Source organism: Ceratotherium simum, chromosome 29, assembly GCF_057802395.1.
Source record: "Ceratotherium simum simum isolate JZ-2026a chromosome 29, ASM5780239v1, whole genome shotgun sequence".
Lineage (NCBI taxonomy): Eukaryota > Metazoa > Chordata > Mammalia > Perissodactyla > Rhinocerotidae > Ceratotherium > Ceratotherium simum.
Genome location: NC_141928.1, coordinates 38,927,439 through 38,948,476, shown reverse-complemented (window position 1 = coordinate 38,948,476; position 21,038 = coordinate 38,927,439). Strand labels below are relative to the sequence as shown.

The 21,038-nt window shown below is 48.6% G+C and overlaps 1 long non-coding RNA gene across 2 annotated transcripts; it reads left to right on the top strand.

Moving 5' to 3' along the window:
- The first annotated feature begins 3,406 nt into the window (after nt 1–3,406).
- On the top strand, nt 3,407–19,928 carry LOC147913268 (uncharacterized). 2 transcript variants are annotated; one of them, XR_015549001.1, is made up of 7 exons: nt 3,407–3,531; nt 13,396–13,502; nt 15,076–15,415; nt 15,912–15,981; nt 17,427–17,498; nt 17,932–18,006; nt 19,868–19,928. It is a non-coding gene; the product is annotated as an uncharacterized LOC147913268 (long non-coding RNA). The 2 variants fall into 2 exon arrangements; XR_015549002.1 differs by lacking the exon at nt 17,932–18,006.
- The last annotated feature ends 1,110 nt before the right edge of the window (nt 19,929–21,038 follow it).

Genomic DNA, 21,038 nt, shown 5'->3' with positions numbered 1-21,038 from the left:
CAGCGAAAACCGAAATAAAAACTGACAATACCAAGTACCGGAGAGGATGTGGAACACTCATACATTGCCGATGGGAATGCAAAATGATATACCCATTTTGGAAAACACTTTTAAGTTCCTTATAAAGTCAAACATACACTTACCATACCACCCAGCAATCATACTTCTGTATTTACCCAAGTGAAATGAAAACTTATCACACAAAAACCTGTACGTAAATGTTTCTAGTGACTTTATTCATAATCACTGAAAACTGGAAACAGCCCTAATGTCCCTCAAATAGCTGGCTGAAGCATAAGGAAAAGGGATGGAAAAAGAAGAAGAACCAAGATGCCGGAAGGGCAGGGACCAACACAGCTGTGGGGTCAGAGCAGCAGCAGTGGGTGGCTCTGCTCTTCAGGACACACTCTCACTAACTCAGATCCAGCAATTCCCAAGCTCTGTGCTGCTTGGTTCTGAGTTTCAAATTCCTGGGAAAGACTGTGATTGCACCAATTTAAGTTGGATATCTACCTCTGGATCAATTGGAGGCAGCCAGGGGGTGAGTAGCCTACATCTGAGAAGGCCACTGGGACCTTGTCCCTGTGCACTGGAGCCACTCACAGCAAAGGGGAATTGTGTGCCAGGTAGTTGCCCCAAGAGAGGAGTATTGCAAGCAAAAAGGGTGCACGGATTCTTTTCCACTGGAGGTCACCATCAGCACACGAAACGGACAAAACAGCATTCAGTGGAATTCTAATTCTTTTTTCCCCCCCAGTCTCTTTAATATCCCAATAGGTTTTTGCCTAAAGCCTAAGAGAAATTACCCTCATTCTCATGTTTATATTTTAAAATTTTGTTTAAACTACTGACAAAAGATCATATGCACTTTCATTCAGTCCTTTATCTAAAACATAATACTTCTAAATGCTTAATGTGGTCTTTAACATACTACTACCCCGCTCAAAAACATGTAGGGGCTCCCTCTTACCTGCCATATTAAACATCTAAATATTTAGGGTTCTTTATCAAATAGTCCCTCTCTGCCTTTCCCAATTCCTTATTTATTAAACATTTGTTGAACATACAAGGGAACTCTACTTTCTAGACACTAACGTGAACATGGCGATCATATTTGTCAATCATATTGACAAGAACGTATGGGCAAAATGGAATCAAATATCTGAACTCAGACCATCCCAGAATATTTGTGGCATATGTTTGCCATAAAGTATATGGCAAAAAAAAAAAAAAAAAAAAAAAGTTGAAAACACAGTCTCTACCTTGCAAGAGCAGTTCTGTGTGGTACAGGCTACTCTCCAGCAACCCTTGATCCTGTCCAGTCAGAGTCCTGGCTGCCCCCAGACCTACCTTGCTCACTCCCACCTTGCTTTTTCTTTTGCTCTTCCTTTGACCTTGGAAATCTCATCTGGTGCATCATCATTCTACTCTGTGCTGCCCACTTGAGGAGATCAAGTAAACCACCTTCAAAAAGTTTGCACTAACCTCTCCATACTCTAAACAATCCTTATAACATGGTAAAAAGCTGACTTTTCTGAACGTGAGAAGAACTTTGCATGGAATTTTAAAAGAATAAAGGAATTTGATAAATTTTTATACTGTTTGTAATACTTTAATATCAACAAGTTAAATGATAATTATGTGTTTTCCTTAACCCAAGCACCTTCCTTCATGAAGTAATCTGTCTCTCTCCTCCTTGGAACTTCCATTGCATTTCATTCCTCCATTGAGCACCATTCGTTTTCTGTTTTGTATTATGGTTCTCTGTCAGTGCCTGTTTCCTCTGTGAGATCACAGCTCCTTGAGGGAAAGTACCCTGTCTTACCCTTATTTGCACCCCTTCTAGTTCTCAGCACAATGCCTGGCATACTACAGGTGCACAACACGCATTTTTTGAACGAAGGAAGGAATTAACCAACAGAGATTTCTATGGTGATATTACAGCCTCCTCTTCCATATAAACCTGTCCAACAGCCTAGAAATAAAACACTGAAAACAGTTCACAGAACCCTATCTGTGAAACTCTTAGTATGATGTAATTCTACAGAAGGTTAGGGGCCCCCAGGCTATATGGAAAGCTGTCTGCTCTTTTGTGTTACTTCCACAAGCAAAAAAGGATAGTGGTTCCTGGGAAATAGGTACTAATTTTAGAATTCCCTATAGTAATGGCTAGCAGCCTCTCCTTTCTCAGTGGCAGTACACTAAAATGGTTAGGAACCTGGGGTCTGAAGCCAGAATACCTGGATTTCAATCTCATCTCCACCACATACTAGCTATGCGACCTTAGGCAAGTTGTTTAACCTCTCGGTGCCTCATTTTCGTCACCGGCAAACTGTAGCAACTCACAGTACAACCCCTCAAAGGGATGGTGTGAAAATTAACGACTTATATTTAAAGCGTTTAGAACAGTACCTGGCACGTTGTTTACAAGTGATAGCAATATGTAGTACTATATGGACCTTATATTCCCTATTGGCAAGTTCCATGATGTTAAGGACAAAATGAGTTCGTTCTTTCATCCTCTACAGCACCTACCTCGGCGTGTAACAAATACTAGATGCTCCAAAAGTGAAGACGTGAATTGTATTTGAGGTATAGAAATTGAATGCACAAGGAAATGAAGGTATGTTAAAAACGTAAACGCAATTAATGTAAAGGGTTCTTGGCATGTCATTTGCATATCTTCAGTTACTTCTGTGTAATTAGTTGCTAGGTGCTTTAATGACCTGGCCTTTTCCTTGCCCTCTTCAGAGCGCGCAGTTTGGAGGACCGCACGTTACAGCCCTCAGCACTCGGGGCTCCTGACCAGCGGGCTATTCGGACGGTCCGAGGGGTTGCCCGCGGCACAGCGGGCACATTCCAGTGCTGCCTCGCTGCTGGAGGTGACGGGCCAACAGCCGAAGACAGCAGCGCACAGGAAGAGGGGCGCGCCCCGCACTCGGGAAGGCTCACCCGGACACCCCGCAGTGCACCGCGAAGGTGAGCACCCCCACGCCCGGGTCGTGGGCCTGGGCGGAGAGGTGGAGCCCGGCCGAGGCTCCGGATGAGTCCCTGTCACCTCCGAGGCAGGTGCGGCGGGGCGGGGAGGGCCGCCTCCTCCGGGCGGGCACTGACCTTGCCGCGGGGGCCGGGCCGGAGCAGTCCGGGCGCCACGGAGCCGGGCGCGTGCGGGGGCGCCCGTGGGCACGCGGACCTCCAGCTCGTCCGAGCCGGCCGCCGCGCCCGCGCCCCTCAGCGCCGCACTCCCGCGCGCGCCCGCCAGCCGAGGGGCCCGGGCCGCGCCTCGAGGCGCAGGGGCGGGGCGCGGGGGCGCGCGGAGGTCGCCGGGCGGGCGCATGCGCCGCAGCCGCGCGGCGGGGGCGGGGAGCGTGGGTGTGCTCGGGGCGCGCGCCGTCTCAGCCTGCCGCCCGCGCGGACCGCTCCCGGCCCTCGGCCTCAGCGCGCCGGCTCCCGAGCGGCCCTGCGCGGTGCGCGGCCCGCGGTGTGGAGTCCGCCAGCCCCGGACCCGCGTCCCGCACCCTGATGGTCCCGGTAAGCGGGGGCGGGAGCGGCGGGGAGCCGGCAGGCGCCCTGAGGGGCGGGCCTGCGGGCAGCGCTCTGAGGTGTGTTGTGTGGGAGCAGCCCCCGCGGTGGTCCCTGTGTAAGTGGACGGACCTCGAGTGTCCTGCCTCTCCCCCTTGGGGGAGTCCCGGAGGCGGTGGGGCCGCCGCCCCCGTGGCAGACCCCTGTGTGGATGGAGACCCCCAGGGCGCTCTCTGCGTTTGCGGGCCGCCCAGCGTGGAGGGCACCGTCCCCGAGAGACCCACTGTGTAACTGCGGGAGGGAAGGGGGGGTCTCGAGCTGTCTCAGTGGAAACCCGTTTGGGAACGTAGGGGAGCCTCAGGAGCCTGCGTGGGGGGATGGACCCCACCCACAGAGGACCCCTGTAGGAGAGGGCCTTAGACTGTGCCCTGGAGCTGCCTGGGAGGGGATCCTGCCGTGGGATCCAGGCCAGGGAAACTTCCCGTATGCCCGGAGGACTTCCTTTGGCCTTGATCTCTTTTAGGGCGCAGTGTGCCCCAACTTGTGTCCCTCCAACGCGGTCGAGAGGCAGGGGCCCTGTGGGGCCGCTGCCTCTGTCCATTGCTCCCGTTCGGATTTTTGTGCTCCGTGGGATCCCAGTTGGCTCCAAGCTGGATTTCAGTGGAGGCGGGAACTTCTGTAGGAGCACAGGACATGAGGAAGGGGAGGACCAGTGAGGCCTCTGAAGCAAAGAAAGGAGATTTGAGCCCCTGGGCCTGACCTTCAGGAAGAAAGCAGTAAGAGCAGGTGGCCAACTGACTGGAGCAGGTCCTGTCAAGAACGGCCTCTGAAGGAAGGAAGAAAGGACAGTAGGATTATTGAGCACCCACGTGCCAAGGACTGGACCAGCGATGTTTCACATCTCATATAATCCTCACAACAGCCTCAGGAAATTCTCTCACGCACTTGAGACTCAGGGAGGTTTAACAGCCTGCCCAAGGTCACAATCAGGGATCATTAAATCTGTTTTTCCACGTTTTTATGGGGAAAAGTATCAAGGGGAGGCAGAAGCAAGAGTGTATATTTGTTAATAAGTTGCACTGAGGTGCCAAGCATAGGGCTTTGCAATAGTGTACGCTCAGTAAATGTGCTGATTAAATAGGTGGATGAGGACAGTTTAATTAGGGATGAGACTGCTGCAGGAACTGATTTCCACTGAATCCCCAGATTTGGGAGCGTGGCTTCCTTCACTGGCAACCCCGCTAACCATGCCCCTGGGTGGCTCTGGACTTAATTGGGTCTGGGGGAGGCCTCTGGGTGTGGTCTTTGACCGGACTTGCTCTGGAGAACTAAAGGAACCCTTCAGAGGATGGAGTGTTCTGAGACCACCCTCCCTGCTGCAGAGTCCTTGAGAAAGGAAGGAGAGACAGGATCACTTTTAGGAAGCACGATCCACAGTGTCTTTGTAGCCATCTGACTACATGCACAGCAGACATTGCTCCACAGTTACCACTTAGGACACTTCTGCCCAGCAGTGCCTCTGAATGACGAGGAGGAGAGAGGGAAAGGTGCAGAGCCAGGGAAGGCTTATTGGGAGTGCGTTGTCTGGGGAGTGCAAAGGGTCTGCGCCTGACATAGCGATGCACCCTCATCTCGTCCCCTCGGCCGTGGTAACGCTTCATTCCACCTGAATCCCATGGGTGTGAATTTGGGACCAAGGATAGACTCTGGTTTCTTGTCCACAAATGGAGTGCTGAGGGAGTGAAGCAGTGGAATTCACCACAGAGTCATTCTGGGAGAGTTTTCCTGTTCCCCTGCCTCCCTTCTTCCACACAGCCAAACCTAGTGACCTCCTCCTTTAATAGAAGTGGCTTCCTTGGGCTCCTAGGGTTACAGAGTGAGAAGAGAGATCAGGCTTGTGAGAAAACAGAACCTGGTTTACCAATTGCTGGCTTTTCTTTTTAACTTGATGGCTGCCTGAAACATGGGTGTGGCACCTCAGGCACAGCTCAATGGAGTAAATTCTGACAAACGTTTATATTGGTTAAGCACCTCCTCCCCATTACAAAGCTGTTTATAATCCCCTTTCAGGTCAAACCCCTCTCATCAGCTTAACACAGTAAAATAAAGAAAGATATATGTATATTTTTTAAGGAAAATCAGAAGGAGCAAGCCTGCAAATATGATCTTTGCTCCAATTCAGAGATTTGTCATTGGGGTTTTATTCCTAAACTGGTCTTTTCACTGAGGGCTCTTGGTGTCACACTCACTCATAAGCCTGGAAAAATTGCTAGGTGGCTCCAGGTGCTCCCCAAATACTAGACCTTGGATATCACCTCCTTGGTGTCCAGCATTAAGATTACAAAAATCCTAAGAATACTAACTCTCCCCTAATCACAACATGAGTCTGCAAATCAAATCATTCCAGAATGGGTGTGAAGGATGTCACCAGGTAGCCTTAATCCTCTCAAATAATGCTCTCTCCACAGGGAAATAAAAGGGGAGAATGGCTCACCCAGTTTCACTTGAGTCTACACAAATGTGTCTGGATTTTTCAGCCTTTAATCTTCCACATCTTCTCTGACCACGTTATTATGGTTTTCTTCCTCCTACATTTGCCATCTTTTTGACAGTGCTTCCTTTTCCTTGAACACGAATAGTGGGACCTTCTCTGGCCCGTTTCCCACACTCCCTGTATTTTTTTCCAGTACACCTGTTCCTAAGTGGATCATATTTATGCAAATAGTTTCCTTTCTCTTCAGCTACAGAATCTATTATCTTCCAGTCCCACATGCTCTTCTCCAGCAGTGCTCTTGGTTTCTGCTATCTTTATTTCCCAAAGTGATTTATTCATTTCTGATGGGGATATCATTATCCACTCCACCGCTCAATCTTAATGACAAAGTTCTGACAGGAATTGCTTACCAGCTTTGGACCAAGAAACCAAGACCATCGGTGTCCGGCTGGAGACGATTATTTTTTCATTATAACATCCCCCTCAGTCCTCCTCCTCTTCCAGCAATCCCCTCAGGGACCCACATACATTTACTAAGTGCTACCTACTTGCCAGGCACTATGCTGGATAAATATGAGAGTTCCTTGCCCTTGAGGAGTCACATAGAATCAGTCTGCATTTCTCTAATCATTTACTATAAAGAGTAAGAAAAGAAAGGGGAAAGTTACAGCTTTATAGAGTGTCCACAGGAATCACTGTAGAATATGCCTTTTCCCAGGCATCACTGAACCGCAACTGCTGTCCAGTGCTGCCTCTGGCAGCCACATTCTCAGCCCTCCTGCCATTGCCCTGCGAAAATTGCTTTTGCCCATGTGCTTTGAGTGAACTGGCCACACTCTTGGCTTGCTATGATAATAATGACAGTACCTTATATTTGGATATCATGTTACAGTTGACAAAGCCCTTTTCCATACATGATCTTTATTTGGTTTTGAGAAATGTTTCATCGTACTGGGGCCTTCTCACTAAAACAACAGTGTATATGCTGGCTTGGCGCTGTCATCACTGTGGCCTGGATTAGTTTCCTATCAGGGAGCCACACCACCCGTCTGGTTGTCATACTTTGGTAGCTGTGTGTTATTGTGATGCTGAAAGCTATGCCACTGGGACTTGAAATACCAGCAGGGTCACCCATGGTGGACATGTTTCAGCAGAGCATCCAGACTAAGACTAGGAAGAAGGACCTGGCCACCCACTTCCGAAAAAATTGCCCATGAAAACCCTATGAATAGCAGCAGACCATCATCTGATATAGCGGAAGGTGAGAGGATGGTACAAAAAGACCGAGCAGGGTTCTGCTCTGCTGTCCACAGGGTAGCTAGGAGTCAGACTTCACTGAAGGGCACTACCAACAAAATCAGGTTTATGGGTCTCTCAGAGGGAAAGCCCCAGTGATTCACTACAGTCACCACCTACCAGCTCTTAGGCTAAGGAGAGGAGTTTCCTCTTGGTCGAAAGACCAAGGAGTGTACTCACTGGGCCTTGTCAGGGCTATCCTGTTACCTGGCCTCAGAAATCCAATTCTCTGGGCTATTTTTTTTTCTCCCTGAAATCCAAAGACATATTCCCTTCTAAGCAAATATTTTTAGCATACCATCTCAAAACAGTTCTTTGGGCTGATTCTTATGTGAAGGCACGAGTTCCCTGCCTGTTTCTTCCCTGCACCTAGCTGGCTTCATACCATCTAAGCCATGATGGAGTCCCCAGAAAGCTCCATGCCTTGGCCTGTTCTTTAACCTCTTCCTGGAATGGCTCTTTTTTTTCCTTATCCACTGGGGTAACTCCCACTCATATTTCAAAATTTAGCCCAAGCAACACCTTTTTTTTTTTGATGCTACACTTATGCCCCCTACACACACACATACACTGCATTCTTACAGGCTGAGTGAGGTTCCATTTGTTCATTCTACCAACAGTTATTAAGCACGTGATTTGTGCCTGATACATAGTAGGCTGCACTCAGCAAATGTTTGTAGAATCAACAAGCAAGTCGCGATAATTATGGTATAATAAGTGCATTAAATGGGGGTGAATCTGCTTCTGCAGCACAGAGCAGAGAACAGAGGGTGCCTCTCCATCTTGCTGAAAAGCTCTGCTTGCTCAGTGCAGTCACACCAGCCAGTTGCTGATGGTGTTCCTTAACTGTCGCTCTGCTTCTGTGGGAGGTTAGCACTGTAGCTTTTCATGAAGACTCATTGCAGGGCCTCTGAGGCTAAAGGTCATTCCATAGTTTTGTCCTCAGGTATATTAGAGCTTTGTGAGCTTCCAGTAAATATTAAACAACAGCAGCACCTTCCTCTTGGCTCATTCTCTTGAGCTGAGTCCAGGAAGACCGTTTTACTCAGTCTTTAGCCCTTCTGCTCCTTGGAAACCCCAAAAGAGCCCAGTGCAGTTGGTGTGACTATGTCTTCCTGGGCTGACAGAAGCCAGTGCTGCCGTGCTGGATAAACAGCAGAGAATGGAGGAAGGCAGGGAGGTGCCAGGTAGACCCCTTCAGGGTCTGTAGACATTAAAGACTAAGAGTAGTCTGTAGGCTACTGCCGGGCAACAGAACTGACAAGGAACAAGCTCCAAGAGCACTGTGGTGAGGAACTGGATTCCTAAAGGAACACCAGTCACTGGAGAACAGCTGGACCATTTTGGGCTTGAATTTCCTCAAGGACCAGCAGAGGGTAAGGAGACTCCTTTTGATGATTTTTGTTTAAAGTCTCATGATTGATGTTGATGTGCACAGTCAGCTTAGGGTCTATGCTGAGCATTCTGCATTTTTTAGACCCTGGTTCTGCTGGTTTTCCATACCCTTGTGGCTGATCACCTTCTATGTTAGGTGTGTGGCTTTCTTTGAGGCTCTCAGACAGTCTTTCAGGCACATGCTTTCTGAAGCCAATTGTCAACCACCTTGAAATTTTTAACCGTAGGTGCAGATGCTGCTTGTGCTAAATTTCTGAAGCCCAAACCCAGAAAGGAGGGGATACATTTTCAAGCTTCCCTTAGGGCAGTTGCCCTCCTGTGGGCCAGGCCACAGTGCCACAGGACCTGTCAAAAATTCAGGGACTATTGACTTTGGTAATATTAGTCTCTCTTTTCTTATCCTTGTGATTGTGGAAACTGGCTAAATTCCGGAATTCTGTAGCTCTCCCCTGTGGTTGAAGGAATCACCCATAACTGCTGTCTGGTTACCTGTTCTCATCCCTGCTAGCCCTGAATTACCAGTCAGAGTCCACCTCTGGGGAAACAGAGTAGATGTGATGAGATGAGCTGGTGACTGTGTAGTTTCTAGAAATGAGTTATGAAGATTTGGTCTGATCAGTCTCTCTGCCCAACTTTGAGGAAGAAAAAGGGTACTGACACCATGATCTCAAACTTTTTATTTCCCAGTAATCTCTGCAACATTCCTTCAACAAAGATCTATAGAACACATGCTCTGTGGAAGGCAATGGGAACCATCTAGGTTTTTCTCCCTCTTGATCTCAGTGAAATACTGGGATTCATTTTTCCACCTGCTCATCCCAGTCTCTGGTTGTTTTCCTCTGTTCCCCACCTCAGAGGTTTTCTTTGCCTTGTTCCCGCCTAGGGAAGCTCATAACCTCCAAGCAATCACTTTAGTTGCTTTGGAGCCTTTTCGACACAGCTGCCATTCCCACGTCAAGAGTCAGATGAAAGCAAGTAAATGTACTTCACATTTAGCATGCCGAATGAGGAGACTCCTGCCTGTTAGGAGGGGTGCTCCCCATGCTCATCGCAGCTATGAATCCTTATAGAGAGCTGGGAAGAGGTTCCCTAGCTGCCTTCCCCTTCCTTCTTTCTCCACCAGCTCCTGCTGTGGAGTAATCCCTCCTCTTACTTCCACTGCTTTGCCCTTATACATAATCTCACTGTGTTGTAAGCATGTACTCTGCAGAGAATGGGTGTCTTGCACACACACATTCCAAGCTGCCCACATATGTCTTACTGCCTGACAAACACATCTAGACAGGCTTCTCTTACCCGAAGGGAGATTCTGGTTGTCATGTGTTTTCATTTCCTCCAGATCATATAGTCGGACGGTCCTATTCTAGCTGCATGTCCCTCTCTTATTCACCGCCACCTGCTCCTGCCCTCTGAGGTTTTTTCCGTGTTCCCTAGATGCCACAAAGTCTCTGACAGTCACGTCATTCTTGGGACAATGTCTTTTTATCCCTCCTTCATCCTTGTTAGGGCGGCAGAAAACCCCAATTCCACCCAACAGCCAAAGAAGTAGTCATTAGGCATAATTTGTGGGATCTTTGCATCTTGATTTCCTTTCAACTCACTCTTCTTCCTAGGACTTCTCCCAGCAGAGGAGAGGCCAGGTTTTTCTCTCTAGGCACGTGTTTTTGCCCATCACTAATCATTACCACTTGTTTCTCTAGAAATTATAGCTGATTTTGTTAATTTCTCTAACACCCCAGGTGCACATCCTGGATATTTCAGGACACTTGCTTTTAATCAAGGTGTCCTTTATATCCAGGTTTGATCCTCTCCATTAAGCATTAAGGGTTTCACTCTTGAAACCTACTTCTGTTGTGTCCTCACAGTTTATATCAACAGCAAAGCCATGTTGATTCTGAATGACTTGTGGTCTTCTTTGGATTTTGATAGTTTCTTTTTAATGGTTCTTCTCTACATTTTCTGCCCTTATGGGCATAAAGTGGCCTAGAAAATTAACCATCTCAGGTAAAAGGAATAGCAATACTCCAAGATCCAGTGGTCAGGACTGGAAAGTGGTTTTTTATTTGTTTATGTTTGTTTGTTTTGCTAGTGGATGTCATCTTCAGTCTTCACGGAACTTCCTTTAAGGATGAACTCCCAAAACCACTGCAATGATATGACTGACAACTGAGATAGCTTAGTAGTGATTCTGGTTATCCTTCAGAGGCTGATGGTTGTGGCAGGACTACAGTGTGTCGGGAGATGCCTGTGGTTAGTTTGCTGATACACTATTAATGAGTCAGTTCACTTACAGAGTAACCCTCCTAGTTGGCTGGCCTGTGTTCAGAACTCTTATTACATTATCTGAAAAAGCCCATAAGAACCAAATGCATGCCATTTATTTTCCTCCAGTGAATCATTCTTGAAAAAGTGAATTTTGTATGGTTATTCCAGGTCTCCAAATAAGTGTTTCTCAACGTTTTTCCCCAACCCGTGCCTTCTTGCTGATAAACATAAATGTCTTATAATTGCTCCCTAAAACTTCTAATACAACTTGTGGGAGGGGGTGCCCCAACTATTTGGAGAGCTAGCACCTTCTGTATATACCTAGGAACCTTGAGGATACTGTCAAACTGTGCTATTTTGTAGTCCATGTTACAAAAAAAAGGTGATGGCTTTTAATATTTGCTTTCCAGATATAAATATATGTTATAATTGATATGCTTTTTCAGTCCACTATTTCTCTCCTCCTCCTGGAGTTCTGATTCATACCTTGCCACCTGCCCCAGGATCCACCTGATTGCTCTGATCTTTGTGTTCCTATTGCACTAAAAGTTTTTTTCTCTTTTTATTATAGCATGAATATATCACAAGTTATTCAATAATTCTCCTCTTGAGGTTATTTCCACCTTATACCACTGTAAAGAAATGCTCCAATAAATATATTTTTACATATGCCCACAGGTCAAAGAGGATCAGCCTCTCATATAGAGGAGGGTTTTCTTCAGTCAAAGATATATTAGTAGCTGTCCATCTCTGCTAGACCTTCCAACCACACAGACTCTAAGAGAAGCTTGAGAATTCCATTCTTGCATCACTCCAGTCAAGGGGAAAGCTTACCTTATACCCTGCAATGCTGTCCTTGTCTTTTAGAGGTAACCATCTTTAAATCAAAAGACAAGATGTAGTTCTCTAATCAAAAATGTAAAATGATCCTAAGGCTGTGTTTTTCAAATTGCAGGTCCAGACCCACAAGGAAGTCCTGAAATCATGTTAGGGAGTCACTGTCAGGATTGTTCTAATGAAACAGGAGAGAGAGGATAGGAAATATCAGGGAGCATCACATGTAGTAAATGTAGGATTGTTTCCCAAAACGTTGGGTTCAGTTATAGATCTATGAACACGTGTTTATTACTGTGTGTACAGGGTCACGTCGTAAACTCTGTTTCTTATGGGTCACAGTCAAGAAATCTGAAAAACTTACCACGGAAGGTTTCTGAGGAAAACACTGTGGCCTTGGAAATAGTAATTGATCGTGAGGAAGGTCCGCAGTGAAGGGTTGTGTGTTGGTTTTGCATTTTCCCTCTTGCTGTGCCTGTTCCTCTCACTAAGCTGTGGACTTGTTTTCCCACCTAACCGTAGAGCACAGCTGGTGCTCTTGAGGTGTGTGGGCACTGTCTGGGGACTATAGGCTCAGCGTCTTCAAGAGGCCCCTGGGTCCACAGCCTCAGCAAAAGCTCAAACATACACACTCTGTCCTCTCCACCCCAGCCCCACCCCGACCCAGGCTGCATACCTTCCTTAGGTCACATGGACTCTTAAAAGAACATGAAAAAGAACATGAGCATTCTAAATGCTTAAGACTACATACTCCAGGCACACTCATTAACAGATAGACAACTGAAGCCTGAAGCCTAAAGCAGTAAAGCAACATGTTCTGGGTCACAGCAGATCCAGAACTAAAACAAGTCACCAGGTTGCCAGCTCTAGGATTTTTTTATTACATAATTAATGTGCAATGTAAAAAAATTAGAAAATACAGATCAACAAAAAGATGGAAAAATATGTATGCATTCTTAGAAAAATTAGATCATAACGAGCATTTTTGTGACTTGCTTTTTTCATTAATATGTTCATATATTTTGAACATCTTTTCATATCAATAAGTAGACTTCTACCTCAATATTTTTCATACTGTTTGGTCTTCCATCGCACCATAATTTAACCATTCCCCAGTTGTCCAATATTTGTTTGCGATCAGGGATAAAAAGGACTTTTTAATCACAGTTTATTATTATTCGTCCACTGGGTTATGAACACCTTAAGTGATTTCCCAAATTTGATCAATAAACCTTTCCTCAATAAATCTCCTTTGCCGTTGCTCTTTAAAAGACAGTTACTTATTCAAAGTAAATATTCCTTAGTCAGATACTTTAATTTTACAAATGGGGAGAGGGGATCTTTCCTTTCTTATCAGTTTTTAAATTCAAAAATATGGATTGGGTTTCTGTGGTAACAATTGATAGCAGGGCAAGCACCCAGGCAGTGTAGGAATTTGCAGCACTGTAGTGCATACAAGAGCTGTTTCTGGAAAGACGATGTGGCTATCATCAGATATTATGTGTATTAAAGCTTTATTGAAAAATCAAAAAGACTTCTCCACAATTAATTAATTGGGAAATGTTTATTACTTGTCTGTTCTCTTCCAGACACATTGCTAGGCAGTGCAGATAGGCACTGTCCAGGGTAAAAACAATCTAATGGAGGAAACTGACATTGATCAGATAATCATCCTATCGAATATGTAATGACAAAGGTAAGTGCTCTGGAGTAGAAGAACATCGTGCTGTGAGCACTCCGAGTTGGACTGGGGAGTCAGCAGTGACTTCCCCGAGGAACTGGTCCTTGAGCTGAGCTCTGACAGATGAATAGGCACTAATCCCATGGGAAGGAATGTTCAAAGGTCCCCAAAATAGAGGGAGCATGGCAGACAAAGACTGAAAGAAGGCCATTGTGGTTGGAACACAGAGTAAAGAAGGGAGGCCAGGCCAGCAGGGCCTCACAGGCTGTGGTAAACAGACTGATTTGGAGGACTTTATGCTGAAAGCTGTAGAAAGCCATTGAAGAGTTGTAAGCAGGGGATAACGTAACACCTGAATGTCCCAGAGGCATCTTTAATTCAACATGTACAAAACCCAATTTCATTGTCCCTCTTTCTTATTTCCCAATTCCTGTAAATGGCACTACCATTCTTCTAGTTAGTCGATTTAGCACTGCCCTCTCAATAAGTCAGACAGAGAAAGACTGAATGAAATACTGTATGATTTCACTTATATGTGGAATCTAAAAACATTGAACTCATAGAAACAGAGTTAGAATGATGGTTGCCAGGCGCTGAGGGGTGGGGAAAGTGGGGCGATGTTGGTTAAAGGGGACAAATGTTCAGTTATAAGATGAATAAGTTCTGGGGATCTAAGGTACAGCATGGTGACCATAGTTAACAAAACTGTACCGTAGACTTGGAAGTTACTATGAGAATAGGGCTTTAATGTTCTCACCATAACAACAAAAAAATGGTAATTATGTGAGGCGAGGGATGTGCTAACGAACCTTACTTTGTAAGCATTTCATAATAGATATGTGTATCAAATTTTCATGTCATATATCATAAACTTATACAATGTTTTATGTCAGTTATAAAGCTGAGAAATAACTGTAGTCGTGTTGCTTAGCAACTGGTATATGCTTTGAAAAATGTGTCATTAGGCAATTTTGTCATTGTGCAAACATCATAGCGTGTACTTACACAAACCTAGATGGTATAGCCTAAAACACACCTAGGCTATATGATACTGATCACGTGGGACCACTGTCATATATGCCGTCCATCATTGACTGAAACGTCATTATGCCATTTGTATTTCTACGGAAATTTTGAAATCAGTGTCCACCAGATATCTGCTTATATTTTATAAGCTTATATCTGCACAATATTTTATTGTGATTATATGAATCTATAGATCAATTTGGGGAGAAGTGATATCTTAACAATACCTAGCAAAACAAACAAACACAAACACCTAAAAAGCAAAACAAAACATAAAAAAGGAAGAAATGATATACTGAGAATAAATATTTGCAATCCCTTACAAAGGGGCTCACATCCCCGATACATAAAGAGCTCCTAGAAATTGATAAGAAAAAGAACACAGTAGAAAAATTGGCAAAAGACATGAACTCACAGTTCACAGAAAAAGATATATGAATAGCCTTAAATATAGGAAAATATGCTCAACCTCAGTCATAATATGACAAAATTGTGAAATTTAAAAGCTTGACAATATATTCTAAAGCTGGGGGAGAAATAAAAGTGATTTCCTCCTCTCTAGACTCTTCAGGCCCACCATATCCAGTGCCCTGTGGACCCGCCTGATTGCATTGGCGGTGCCCGCAGGGCTCCAGAGGACTTGGGCACTCAGAGGTGGAAGGTGGAGAGGATGGCAAAGAACTCACATCCTGAGCAGAGCCGTTGATCCAGTGCACACGCGTGCACAGCGAGGCGAGGCTCAGCCAGAGCAGATGGGGCTCCAGCTCCCCACCTCACAGCTCATCGTCTTCCCTTCTGCAGGAGTGCTGAATCCTCAGGAACTTCTCACTACACACCATCCTCTCTGCTCTGCAGAGCACCTCCATTCACTGTCTGAAAAAGACATGAGGAGAAGTTTCCAGGTGGGTAGTCCTCTTTCCATTGGAGCACCAGGGTGGATGAGAAATCTGCCGTAGGGCTGGCATTGCCCCCTCTTTCAGCTGGGATCTCTCTGGAGGCAGTGAACCCTGGGGACAGGGACTGGGCTGGGGTCTCTAAGCCTCCCTAGGACCTTAGGCCACCAGTTCTGCTTCAGGAATCAGTTTCCTTAAGCATCAGAGACTGGGTTGAGCCAAATTGGAGAGTTTCAAGTGTTTACTTTATAGCAACAAACTCTGTGTCCAGTTGAAACCCAAACTGGTCAAACAGAGCTGCTCAGAAGAAATGCAAATGGAGGCCCCAGGTGACCAACATGAAGGCTCCCTTCCCCAGGCCCACGGAGCCCTTTGAGGAACCCAGTGGAAACCCTCATCCGAACAGTTTGGATCTTTTGGGTTCTCAAATAAAAGGAATTTGTACTCACACCCCTCCCATAATTCCAAAATTTCTCCTTCCTTCTTTCCTTTCCCCTCCCCTCAGGAAGTGCTCCCGAAAGTGTCAAAAGCTGTGCAGCAAAGACAGTTCACTGAGCAGGGAGCTGCTCATCAAGGTAGAGTGGAGACTGGAGGTCTGGAAAGAGAGGAGGGGTGGGAGGGGAAGGGCGAATAGGCAAGATGTGGTTTTGTTTCTCATTAAGTGTCTTTGAGAAATTCCAGTCTTGTCTAGATGAACAGGAAGAGGGATCTGTTTGATCCATGAGCAGGTGAAAGGGGAGGTTGAGGGGCAGTTGAAGGGGGGAGGCCCTGGTAATGGCATAGAGTGGTGGTGCCTGGGCTGTTCCAGGAAGGGTTGCTGAGCTGGCAGAATCAGCAGGTGTCTGGCTTCCATGCTGGTCCATCCTGCTGGCACTTAGCTTCCTCCAGGCTGTTGGGGTGGGTAGGGGTTCCTTTCTTCCCTCAATCAGTCCAGCCTGTCCCCAGGAGTCCAGGCCCCTGCTGCTCCTCCTGTCTTCACTGCATCTCCAAGGGGAGGGCACCCTGCCTGCCCTAGGGATGGGCACTGTAGGGGAATCCCACAGGCGAGGTGGACAACACTGCTGATCAGTCGCAGTTGGGATTCTCACCTGGGTGTCTAGTTGGCAATGACATACGCCCTATATTTTATAAGAGTCGGGGGAACTGATGGATTCTTAATGGGTCCTTTCTGAATGAAGTCAGAAGCTTCGTGTGCAAGAGGAAACAAAGTGTTCGCAGCCTGTGCCCTGGTCACCCCCTACCCTGTCAGTCGTGATGGCTCTCAGGAGTCCCCTTCCTGAGTACATGAAGAAAGTGCTATTCAGGGGAACGTTCTGAGGGGCACCTTGGGGAGGTGAAGCCTTTGGCATGGCCTCGGGCCCAGCCTGGGGGGGGCAGAGACTCCCATGGGGCTGGGACAGCAGGAGCCTCTCAATCAACCTCCCGAGACACCCCATCCCTCTCCATCCATGGCTCAGCCAGACTGGGGGCTTGGACACTCACTGAGAGCCCAGAGGACAGGACTCTGGTCAGTGGTGGGGCTGGGGTGGGGTGAAGGCAGCTGGGATAGGGCCTCTGGCTAGAGCGGGGAGCAGCCTCCTCTGTGGCCTCTGAGCAAGTCACTGCCCCTCTTTGGGCGTCTGTCTCCTCATCTGGAAAATGAAGGGTGATGATCCTGTGGTGCAGGCCTCACAGGGTGGTGATGAGGTACAAGGGAAGAAAGGAATGTGCTGGAGGTGTGAGGGGAGAACAGTGATGATAGTAATATGGCATTGAGTCCTCAGGAGGCCCTGTGAGGTAGGTGGAGTTCTCACACTTTCCAGATGAGGAAATAGGCCCAGGGAGGCCAGGCCACAGGCCTATGACCACACACCGGTGGGTGTTGAAGCTGGGACTGTTCTAGAATCAGAGGACGCTGAAGGGCAGAGAAGTTGGTACCAGCTGACTGGGATCAGATGTCCAGGGTCCGAGGTTAGGGGTCCTGGGGGGAAGTGGGGTGATGGGGGTATGGCCTCACTGACCCTGTCCTTGACCCTGGCAGGAGGGGCCTTCCAAGTCTGCCATCCGGGAGATGCTACCCCAGAGAGCCCACAAGAAGTGGCAGCAGCCACAGGTGAGTGTGGCTGTGGGGGAGGGGCTCTAGGGTCAGAGGCGAGGGGTCTTCCCCCTCCCAGCTGCAGCTCTCCAAACCAAGAGAGGAGGACCCTTCCTCCTCCAGCCCTGCCTCCTGTTTCCACAGTGCCTGAAATCTTCCATTAGAAGTGACCAGGAGGAGGGCCTGGAAGAGCTGGGTACAGGATGGATTTGGGGGTGGGGAGAGGCCAGAGACCACATACCCTGTGATTTGCAGGCCCTGGGAGGTGATTAGGAGTCTGCTGTTCTTGGGGCGGGGGGGGAATTGAGGGGAGGCTGCTAAGGGTCCTAGGCTGCTCCATGTGGGAATCCTGGGGTGGGCCAGGAGGCTGAGGGTGAGGAGTTTTCAGGGGAGGGGCCGTGGAGGCACCTGAGAGTGGGGGCTCATCACCACTCCCACCCCGATGGCACAGGGTGTTGTCCTTTTCCTTGGCACATTCCTCACTGACCTAGTGATGCTGGACACTGTGATGCAGGATTATCTGGAGGTGAGTGAGCCTGGGGGCAGAGCAGGGGGGCCAGGATCCTGAGGCTTGGGAGGAGAGAGCTCCCATACTGAGCCCTGAGCTCTCAGCACTTGGCAAACCTCCTGTCCTGAGAGCCTCTCAGCCACCCTGTGAGTGAAAGGAGGCTCTGCATAAGACACCCGTCCCAGTTCCCCAGGCTGGTGAAGCAGCAGAGCCGCCTGACTGCAAAGCTGCAGGAGGTTTTGTTGGGGCTGGAGTCAGCCTCTCCCCCAGACGGTACCCATGGAGAGGAGAGACGTTGGCTTGCTTCAAGTCAGACAGCACAGAAGTAGCCGAGCAGTCTCTTCCTGCCTGACGCCTCAGTCTCCCCATCTGTCATCAGAGAGGGTTGGGCTGGAAGATCCCTGAGCCTCAGCTCCCATGTCCCCCCAGCTCTGAAGCCCAGAGCCTGGCCTAGGTCCAAGCCTGTTTTCTGTGTGTGCTGCCCCCTTGAGGGCGCTGGTGGTAGTGCAACATGAGAAGACCTGAGGATGAGGGGCTAGTTATGGGCTAGGGGGCTCTTTCTGAAGGACTTTGGCTGCCTGCCTCTCAGGAGAATCGGATCAACCTCCAGAAAAGGACTAAGGTGAGCAGCTGTGGCACTCACTGCAGGGGAGGGTAGGGCAGTGGAAATCAGAGACCCGCTGGGCAGGACCCTCCCTGCTCCATCCCCTGCGTCTTACATTTATTGGGAGAGTTTGGTGACAGAGAAGTGGGAAACGCACTGGATTGGCGGGTGAGGGAAAGGGGCTGGCATCAAGGACAACTTCCTGGAGGAGGGGCTATTTACACCCATCCGTGAGAACAGGTTGGACCTGGATGGAATTGGAGGGAAGGAGGGTTCTCATGTGAGCAAAGACGCAGGACCGAGCCCTTCCTCACTCCTCACCCCTCACCCCAACAAGGCCCCTGCAGCATCCCCCACCCAGGCCCTGTCTGCATTTTCTGTCCTTCCCTCTGCCCTGGGAATACAAAGTCGTGAGAGAGATTCTGCTGCTCCAGGTGGCTGCAAATCATTGCACCCAAGCCCGAGGAGCGACTTGGGGCCTGGTCCAGGACATGGAGCAGCTCAGCAAGAATGAGAGGTGAGGCCAGGCAGGAGCTGGGTGGGGGCAGGTACAGACCCTGCCCTCATGGCCACCTCTCCTAGTTTTCTCAGTTTCTAAAAGCAGAATGACAAAGCTTAGTTGTGGAGTATTAAGAGAGATAAGTATGGCAGACACACCTAGCAACACGACTGGTTTACAGGAGATACTCAGTAACGATTACTGAGTTGCAGTGGCTCTGGGACTTGTGAGGTGGACAGGGATTTCTCTCACCCTGTTGGTGGAGCCTCCTGGCTCTTGCACAGGCTTCATGAGTGACTTGAAATGGTCAGATTTTGTACAGGTTCCAGGCCCTCAGAGACTTGAGGCTTAGCTGTGAAGAATTTGGGTCAGTACTGGGCCCTCTGCACAACAAGAGATGTCCAGGCCTCCCAGCCTGGCATCGGGGCCTAAGGAGGAATGGTCTAAGCAGCCCCCAGTGCCCTGCACTGCAAACACCAGAGGGCTCATCCTCCTCAAACAGGCGTGGACCTTTCCGGCTCCCACACCTCTGCTCTTGTTGTCCCCCACCTAGAATGCCTGCCCACCCCATCTCTGCCTCCTCAGACAGGCAGCTGTCCCAGGTGATCCTCCCTTGTCAGAGGGAATCTGTGCATCTTCTTTGTGACCAAGACCCTGGTCAGTTTGGATCTGTCCCTCTTCCCAGTGGCCCTGGCAGGGAGAGCTCACTGTGTGCCGGCTCACTCTCCCAGATTGGAGGCTGGGATCATGGATTTCCTTCTTTCCCACCACCGTAGGACCTGGAAAGGAGGAAGCAATGAGGACCCCGTTGGATTAAGGCCACCCTTTCTTCCCAAGAAAAACTGCGTCAAACGGTTAAACTCTCCTCATATAGAAATTTTACCACCTTCTTCAGTGGCACAAAGTTCTGTCCTGTGGTCAAACTAACTGCTTCTCGCCATGGAAGTCCCCAGGCTGCCTCCTAACCATGGATAGTGGAGCTCATTATTGGGCAAAGTCTGTTCAACAGAAATTCTCTTTAGTTCTTGATCTTTTGCCAAGGGAGTGATTCAGACCTGAGACTTCCTTGTTCAGCCCAGGTGCCATCCTGGCCAGTGCTGTGTGCCATTTGCATGGACAGTAGCTGTGCATCCCATCACACTGCAGGGGACAGCTGCTGGGGGGCCTGGGCCTTCTCTCAGCGGCAGTGATCCTGGAATGGCCTGGTGGCACAGTTGCAGGTCAGCGTCAGCATTCCAAGCACGCCACTGGAATCGGGGTAAACTCCTGGGAACCATAACCTGCTCTCGATTTTCTGAGCATGACCAGTCTGGGGTTGTTGATGAGGGTCTGCAGCAGGAGCCACCTCGTCCTGGACCTGGCTGAGATGCGGGACCTAGGATAGAATCAGAGTAGACGGATTGGAATGAGGGGGCAGCTTGTCTCTGTCCTCCTCAGAGGCTGTAGGAAAAGCTGCCCAGTAGATGTGAGGAGTAGGAGAAGGAGCTGGACCAGGACTCCTGGGGACATGAGGGCGGCTGGAGGGGTGCGAGTTTGTCCCACAGAGCTGAGTATCTGCAGCGTTGGGAACAGTGATGAACACAGTCCAGATCGCTGCTGACAAGACATGGCTAACTGATGGGCTTCCGAGCAGAAGGCAGAGCAGAATAACAGGGGTGGGAGGAGACACTAGAGCCTTGAGGGGCAGGAGTTGGTGGCCGGGAGAGCTTGTGGTGAGCAAAACTGAGTGCTATCTTGGAGGGCATCTGGCCTGCATCCTGGGATATGGGTGGGGTCTCAAATGGGGGAATGAAGGACTCAGCTAGCAGAACTAGAGCTCATTTCCCAGAAAAAGGGAGGAACCCAGTCAGAAAGACAAGGACACAAGGCCTCAGGGGTCCCATAGCCAGGCTGACTGGGGGGTAAGCCTCCTGATCTCCTGGGTAGAAGGTTTCCCAGGGCATGGAG